Here is a 7,339-nt window from a genome sequence, read left to right on the forward strand (position 1 = left end):
GTTATAGTAATATCAAAAGACACATGCGCCGAAGAACTGAGCTATGAATAACCGCTCTGTGCTACTGAAACTGTGAAACGACAAATATTTTTCTCTCTTTGAATATAAAGAGCTTTTACTTATAGTCCTCTTCTATTGAAATTACCTACTCTTGTCAACTGTCAGACTACCTTGGGCCCTCTGCTCCCATAGGGTTACATAAGTAAGTGCGCGATAGCAGTACCGCTGGAGACCTGCAGCAGCTGCTGAAACTGCTATGAGTTACTTAAGAAAGTTCCCTCCCAAAAGTATTGAGCAACAGGTCATCCTAAAGCATGACATGGCAAAAAAAACCCTGAAGTTCAAGCAACTCTCTCGATACCCATATCCTTAAACCGGTGCAGAGAGCTAACTTGTACTAAACAATGTGAAATGTCTATTTTTCGGTATCTAAATTATGGTACCTTTTTATAATTGAGCGAATTTGTCCGGCCAGTAATTCCTTTTAACCGCCGCCTCGGAGGAGCCACTGGCTTTTGAGGCGGACCCCATGCGGATTTTCACCTCACCGACGTCTAATGGATGAATTAGCAGGTCAAGGCCAGAAAAACAGACTCGCGTCTTGTACATGCATACATACTTCGACGCGCCCTATACATATATGCACGCTACGACGTTACGATATGGCCAGATAGGGAGAATGTGTAGAAGAGAGCGAGAGGGATAGAGAGAGACAAGAAGTGTTTAGTAGTACGGCAGTTCCCGGGGCGACACGGTAAAAGAAGTGAACCATGCGTGTAGTGCAACGAACACGACGGCCAGCCAGGACCCGGCCCTGGGATGGGTGAAGATTAGCGAAGGCATGAAGGCTGTCCCCAGCGCTGCTTCATTGTGGCTGCCACCTCGCATTTGCGCAATGGGCGGAATCGAAGCGTAAGCCCTCGAGATGGTGGACACCTGATGACGCTGACAATGTGAACGCCGGAAAGGAGCGGCACGTGAAAGCCAGCGGCTAGAACGACATTGTCGATTACGGCCGAGTGCACGTATCATGCATGAACTAGTATGAATATGGCAAAAGTATATTAGCATTCACTCACCCACAGAAACATATAGTATAATAGTGATATTGAATAATAACACGAAAAGGGTAAATTCGGACTGGTCGGCTAGTAATATTAATAATAATAGTAGTAGTATCTGTCGTTGTAGTACTAATTATCGTCCATAAAGTAAGCCATAAAGTAAGAAAGAAACTTATTTGCACAAAAATAAGTGTTACGGAGCAACGAGTGACGAATCGAGTTTGCTAGATTACGCCACGCAGCTTGCCTATCCGACCAGTAGACAAGTAAAAATGGTAAACTTCTGAAATAGGATTATAGTCGAAGAAGAAACGTCGCAAAGCGAAAACGATAGGGTAACTTTTGGCGTAACCAATCGTAGAGATTCGGTAAAGGAACCATACGGCAAACCAAAATACTACAAGTGATGCAAATACAGAAAGATGCGTATATCCCCGGTTTTTCCGTTCTACCCTGTTTTGCTTCCTTTCGTTTGTTCTTCCTCTCATTGTTGCTGTTGTTGTCGTCATCATCCCGTAACATGCGCGAGAGCAAGACATGCCCTTCGGGTGACCGCGTCCCCCGTCGGTCCACGAGTCGAATGAATAATGATTACTAAGTAAGTATCGAAACGTAGTAATGCACAGCACGTTCCAAAGACGGTTGAGAGTTGCGTTCCCGAACTGAAGCATAACAGCTATTGCAAACACATGGATATAATAGGCCAAACCAATAGGCCGACGAACACAATCGTCGATGGGAAGGAAAATAGCGCGGGCCGACCGTTGGCCTACTGGTCGTGTGGTGCCGCTAGCCTTGCCTTTGCGGTTGTTTAGAGAAAGCGCAGAAACACAACAGATTGTTTTTGGACACAGTGACCAGACGCATTTACCTCTATGTAGAAAGCTTCGTGGAGAGCAATCAAACGAGAAGACAAAACGCCATACACAAACAGGTAGTCGAACACTGACGACCAGTTTACAGGTTAGAATAGGTAGAGCAAGCGTAGCCATTGAGATTACACTATTTTGGGCTACTACGATTCCGTGTGAGCTGACCTCGCTTTGCGTTACCGTACGTTCCGATGCAATACTCGGAAACGAGCGAGCTATCGTGGGAACGGTGCCAGAGCAAAAGAGACAAACAGCCAGGTGCACATACGGAGAGAAGAAAAACACGGAGGAAAAAGTGTCGTAGAGTGTACGCGGATGGTATGAAGAGAGGATTTTCATAGGTCGCCGCTTAGAGGGGTGTCGACGATAACAGGAACCGGGGTCGTCAACCCAATCGCGCACCGATTCGCAACAGAAATGAGTCAGAACAACTGAGGGTTCATCTGCCCCCTTACTTCGTTTTTCACCCTGTCCCAGTTTAGCCGACTCTTGCAGCCTCCTGCCAGCCGGTCTCCACCTCTGCGGAGCCGCCCACAACTAGTCAACTGAGTTGGAGTTACTGAGGGACAGCAGCTGCCCATTCTTGCACCTGCCCTTCTGAAAGCAGACTAGTTGAGCTGACGCGGTAAGCACAACGGCGTACCAGCTGAATAGTATCAGAAAGAAGGAGAGACAAAAGTCATTTGGATAATACGAGCCCACTCGAGCCATAGAGCGACCCAAAAAACGAAACAGAGGCGAACAAAAATCTGAGGGTACGGGTTTGCCCTACCGAATGCGGCCAGGCAAGCTTTCTGCCATCGCCGCCGCCACTGAGCGTCGAACCGGAAATGCAAACGACAAACAAACGATGATGCATCAATTTCCGACGGTAGATGAAACGGACTTCTAAGGGGAATGCAGTAAGCATCGTCGAACGGGTGGCTAGCTGGGCGTATGCTCATGCCGTCACGGGCCAATTATCTTGGATGTACAGCACATAACAGCGCAGAGAGGCGAAACAGAAAGAGAAAACGAGGAAAAGTCAACTACTGAAGTGGGACAAGCGTGCCATCGAAAATACGAATCCGCCCAACTGATCAAACGCAGTTATTGCTGAAGATGTACTACCAGTACGGAGCCAATTGCCAGTGGCTGGTCCTTGATCGCTGCATCTTCTACATTCGTTCACTCTTTAGAAGTAGATCACAGGGAGTGAACAATTTGCATGGTATGAACTTATCGCCCACGAAGTAAATTGGCGTAACTTGATTATACTTATGCAGTAAAAATCAAGTATATATATTGTACTTATATAATTATTAAAAAAAGAAAAAAAAAGAATATATATATATATATATAGAATAGCGAAATATGGGTCGAAACTAAGGAAAAATGTTTTTGTTGAGTTACTGTTACAAGTTTAGATCCCGAATATACTGCATCGCGCATTACATGCTGCTAGCTTAATGCTTCGTAGGCAGACTACGGACTTATACTGTATATTAGGACGATCACTTGTCGAATCTTGCGTTTCATTGCATTCAACATCGACCCGTTATTCAGTAAGCCATCAAAATATACCAGAGATTTCTCTAAGTGACGGTTATAAATAACAAATAACATTACTTGCGCAAGTCGTTTCGCCATCCGACGCGATGACATCTACTGAAGAAGCAACGTTACGCCTCTCCGTGCCTGTGCCACAAGAACTGCAGTGCGTAGTGGTGTACAGCTCGTTACCGTGCGCCACGGTCCCCCAGAATCGAGGTGCGTGCCACGAACTCATCAACAGGAAATAGTTCCTAATGTGCTCTCACGCAGAGAACCACATGCCGCCTCGACCATTTTCCCATCCTCCGTGCCAACGTCAACGACGACGATCGCTCAGCTAAAGGCGTTCGGTCGCAGGCCAGCCAGGTATGACCATATAGAGACGGTGGCAGGGTGGTAGGGTAGCAGCAGAAGTAGCAGAAGGTCGTAATTGGTGGCAGTATAACACATTAATAGAGCTTCTGCTGCTGTTGATAATGTTTGGGGGTGTTAATTGGAGCTTCTTTCTTGTGTTGCTGCCCACCATTGGGTGAGTGGTGAAGTCGTTGTAAATTACGTTATCATAACTCTCTGTCTCCTTTTTTTTTTTCTTTAGAAGTCGTTGTAGTTGTGCCACCGCAGCTCCAACATTCAGTGGCCCTATCTAACGACGAGAGCGTCTTCAGTGGCTGGCGCACGCTTCTGGCCGTTGTCCAGCGGCGAATATCGTTGTCGCCTTGTGACGATGGGGTCCACTGAAAGAGTTGCGTCGTCTGCGACATCAACCGTATAAATGGAAAATGAAGAGGGAATGGTCGTTGGTTGGTCAGGTAGGGTCGCCGTTTGGAAAGTCAACTATACATGAAAACAAGAAGTAGGTTACGGATTGCTGTCAGACGGACCAGCACCCTATGGAGACCCAAAGTACTGATGTGCCGTCAGGGAGCAGTTGACATCGAAATGGGAAGCAGCAGTGCGTGGTTGACAACGTGAGAAGTGGGAGACAAAAAGCAGGCACGAATGTAAATGTGGGCATTGGTGTGGTCGATTCACGTTTTGAACTAGGTTTCGACTCGGCCCGACATCGTGCAACACGAAATTGCCGTGTTCTGCAGCGTAAAAGGAGTAACTACAATGGCGACTTGTGTAAGCGCCTTTTGGCCCGAGAATATTGCACCTACATTTGATCTTTGAATGTAGAAGTGTGGTTGAGAGCGAACAACTCTCAAAAAATAAACCAGTTTTTTTTTTTCTTTTCTTTTTTTTAATAGACAGTTGTCAGCAGAGCGACATTGCTCAAGGAAGGAACGGAACAGGAATTAAAAATGAAAGCTTAATGTAAATTGTACTATTAGCTTATCCATTTAATTTGTCTGTCTTCACTATCCTTCGAGATAATATAGTAATAATGGCGTAATTGTATCTACTTAGACTAACCCACTTTTAGTTAGCCCGATTTAAAGTAACTGTAAATAATCACACGTTCACCGAATAAGAATGAGATTACTCGGTACGTACATAATTTTACGCTTTACATTCTGCATTAATGTACGCCATAGTTCAGGAAAGATTATTATTGGGTTATTATTTTCCCAATATATTTAGGCAGTTGTTTGAGCGGAAGGCGAAGCCAGGCAAAAGTAACTAGGCGCGTTTCCTTAGCGTTTGTTGTGCATCTTTTTCAGGACTGGAAGGTAGTAGTAAGGAGTAGTAGTAAGAGCGATATGCTTTGTTCTCTTTTGTCCTATTGTTTGCGAGACATTTTCAGATGCCTTTCCCGGGCGACACGTCTTGCGCTGTCTAGGAAGATTGTAGATGAAAAGAAAAACTTGTTCCGGTTAAGAAACAATGATACCGAACTCGAAGTGTTTGCGCCAGTAAGAAATGATGTGCATAGAGTATATGTGGTAAGGGGTCTAGCATCGATATATTGAAAAGCGGAAATAAAAACTTGAACATAACATTTGCTTAGGGCGTGTTTAACTTTATTGCAAATAGAGATAGCACCACGATTTACTTTACACATGCTACTTGGGGAGGGGGGAGGGGGGGGGGAGGAGATTAAGTTAAGGATCCGTCTAAGTTCAAGTCAAATACACTTTAAAAATAGTTCTTATTTTAATCAGGTAATAACAGAACGTCATAATTTCAGTTATCTATTAGTCTGACTAACGGTTTTATATAGATATATTGGACGAAGGTGAGATGTGCGCCAGGATCAAGTCAGTTGTCAATTATCTATAATTTTGAAACTTTACAGAAACTTCTTTCAATTTCTATTTAATCTAACATTTTATGCGTTTATCAGAAGTGAAGTACTCTACCTCAGTTTCCGTAGCAATGGAATGTACATTTCAAATTACTATTATCGTTTTACCTTCGGGCGTCTTTCGACCCGTTCTGGCCAAAGCATCTGCTAATGTAAATCTTATATGTGTTACAAACTGGCGATCAGTTGCAAAGTTAGAGAACAATGCCAATGTACATATATATGTTTTTTAGATACATTTACATACCATTCAAACATTTGAAGCTTGAATTGAAAGGCCATGCCTTTGATCTCTACAAGCTTCTATAGTAATTTAACTTTTTCAATTTTTTCAAGTGCATAGTAGAACACCTTAAATAATAAGTGGCACTTAGCTATAATAAAAGACGACTGCCTTTTAACTTATCTCGTTTGGCTTCAATTCAACTGGAGATACAAGCATTGCTAGACTGCGTAATATGGTCTCAATTATGGCCTCGTATTACAAGAACTTTCTTTATAGGATGACGACTTGACTCTCTCTATTTATAACAACAAACTTTCTATCTCGTCGTAAAAACAAATTACAATTAACTTAATTTTTTTTTCATATGTTTTTATTTATTTGCTAACTACCAAATGGATCAAACTGTGATTACAAGTGTGAAACACATCGAACAAAATACACTTCCGAAAATCTTTATCCGATCCTATCGAAGTATCATCCAGTAGTCAGTCATCCTTCCAGGAGGCACTTCTCCATGATAGCATCCGCCATTATTCAACACGCCCAACTCAAACTAATCCTTATATCACTCGTTCTCCACTACCCATTATCACACGTTGCCAGCCACGGGCTGAAGCCGCAGCGGCAGTAGCAGCACGCACGATCTGGCTAGCTAATATCGGTAATGTCAATAGCAAATTACTGCTGTTGCTGATACTGCAATGGCCGACGCTAGCTGATGCAGCCGTTGCAGTCGCACTTAGTCCAACTCGAACGGAAGTAACATCGGCGTTAAACAGGCAACGTGATTTCCTCTTCCGTTTTCCCGTAATGCCCATTCCAGAAGACGGCAAAATAGAAGACGGATAGCGTGTCTTTGCGCTGGCCAGTCCCACGATGCCGCTCGGCGTCCGACCACCCCAACACTTTTTCTTGCACTATGTCTGGTCCGGTTGGCCCTACCATTTCCCTAAGCTAACACTGCGTCGCATTTCCAACATCCAGTATTAACGGCGAGAGCAGCAGAACTAGGTCTCTTACAGTGAGCGAACCTCTGACCTCTGTCTGTCTACCCGGCGTCCGCCCAGTTGGTGGCTCACCGCATTGCCTATAGCTACGATAACCCGCGATCTATGGGCATCTGACAGATGACCAAGAACTCAATCGGTCAAATGGCCCCAGGGCTTTGGGTCGAAAACCCAGCAAAGACGCAATTGCGGTGGGAGGCTGGTACCCGACGTTTTTTTTGCGAGCTTGCACAAAGCACGATAGGTAAGGGCAGCACGAAGAGCTGGGCCGAAAAGCGACTCTGACGAGGACTATTGAGCTGGACGGTATGGAGCACTGTACGAACAAAACGGGACAGAGGCCTTTGAGAGCTAAGGGGTAATGGCCAGCAAAGAGGCAGGGACCGATC

The 7,339-nt window shown here is 44.7% G+C and overlaps 1 protein-coding gene across 4 annotated transcripts in view; it reads left to right on the plus strand.

The window, feature by feature from the left end:
• LOC111259485 (solute carrier family 13 member 2) overlaps window positions 1–5,411 on the plus strand; it is a 65,882-nt gene extending 60,471 nt beyond the window's left edge. For 3 of the 4 annotated variants that reach the window (XR_015310608.1, XR_015310610.1, XR_015310609.1), the window contains exons 8-10: window positions 3,554–3,835; window positions 4,065–4,594; window positions 5,217–5,411. The gene's annotated coding sequence lies outside the window, so the exon portion shown is untranslated. The remainder of the gene's footprint in view (window positions 1–3,553; window positions 3,836–4,064; window positions 4,595–5,216) is intronic. The other variant, XR_015310611.1, reaches the window with a different exon arrangement.
• The last annotated feature ends 1,928 nt before the right edge of the window (window positions 5,412–7,339 follow it).

Source organism: Varroa jacobsoni, unplaced genomic scaffold (assembly GCF_002532875.2).
Source record: "Varroa jacobsoni isolate VJ856 unplaced genomic scaffold, vjacob_1.0 scaffold_338, whole genome shotgun sequence".
NCBI lineage: Eukaryota > Metazoa > Arthropoda > Arachnida > Mesostigmata > Varroidae > Varroa > Varroa jacobsoni.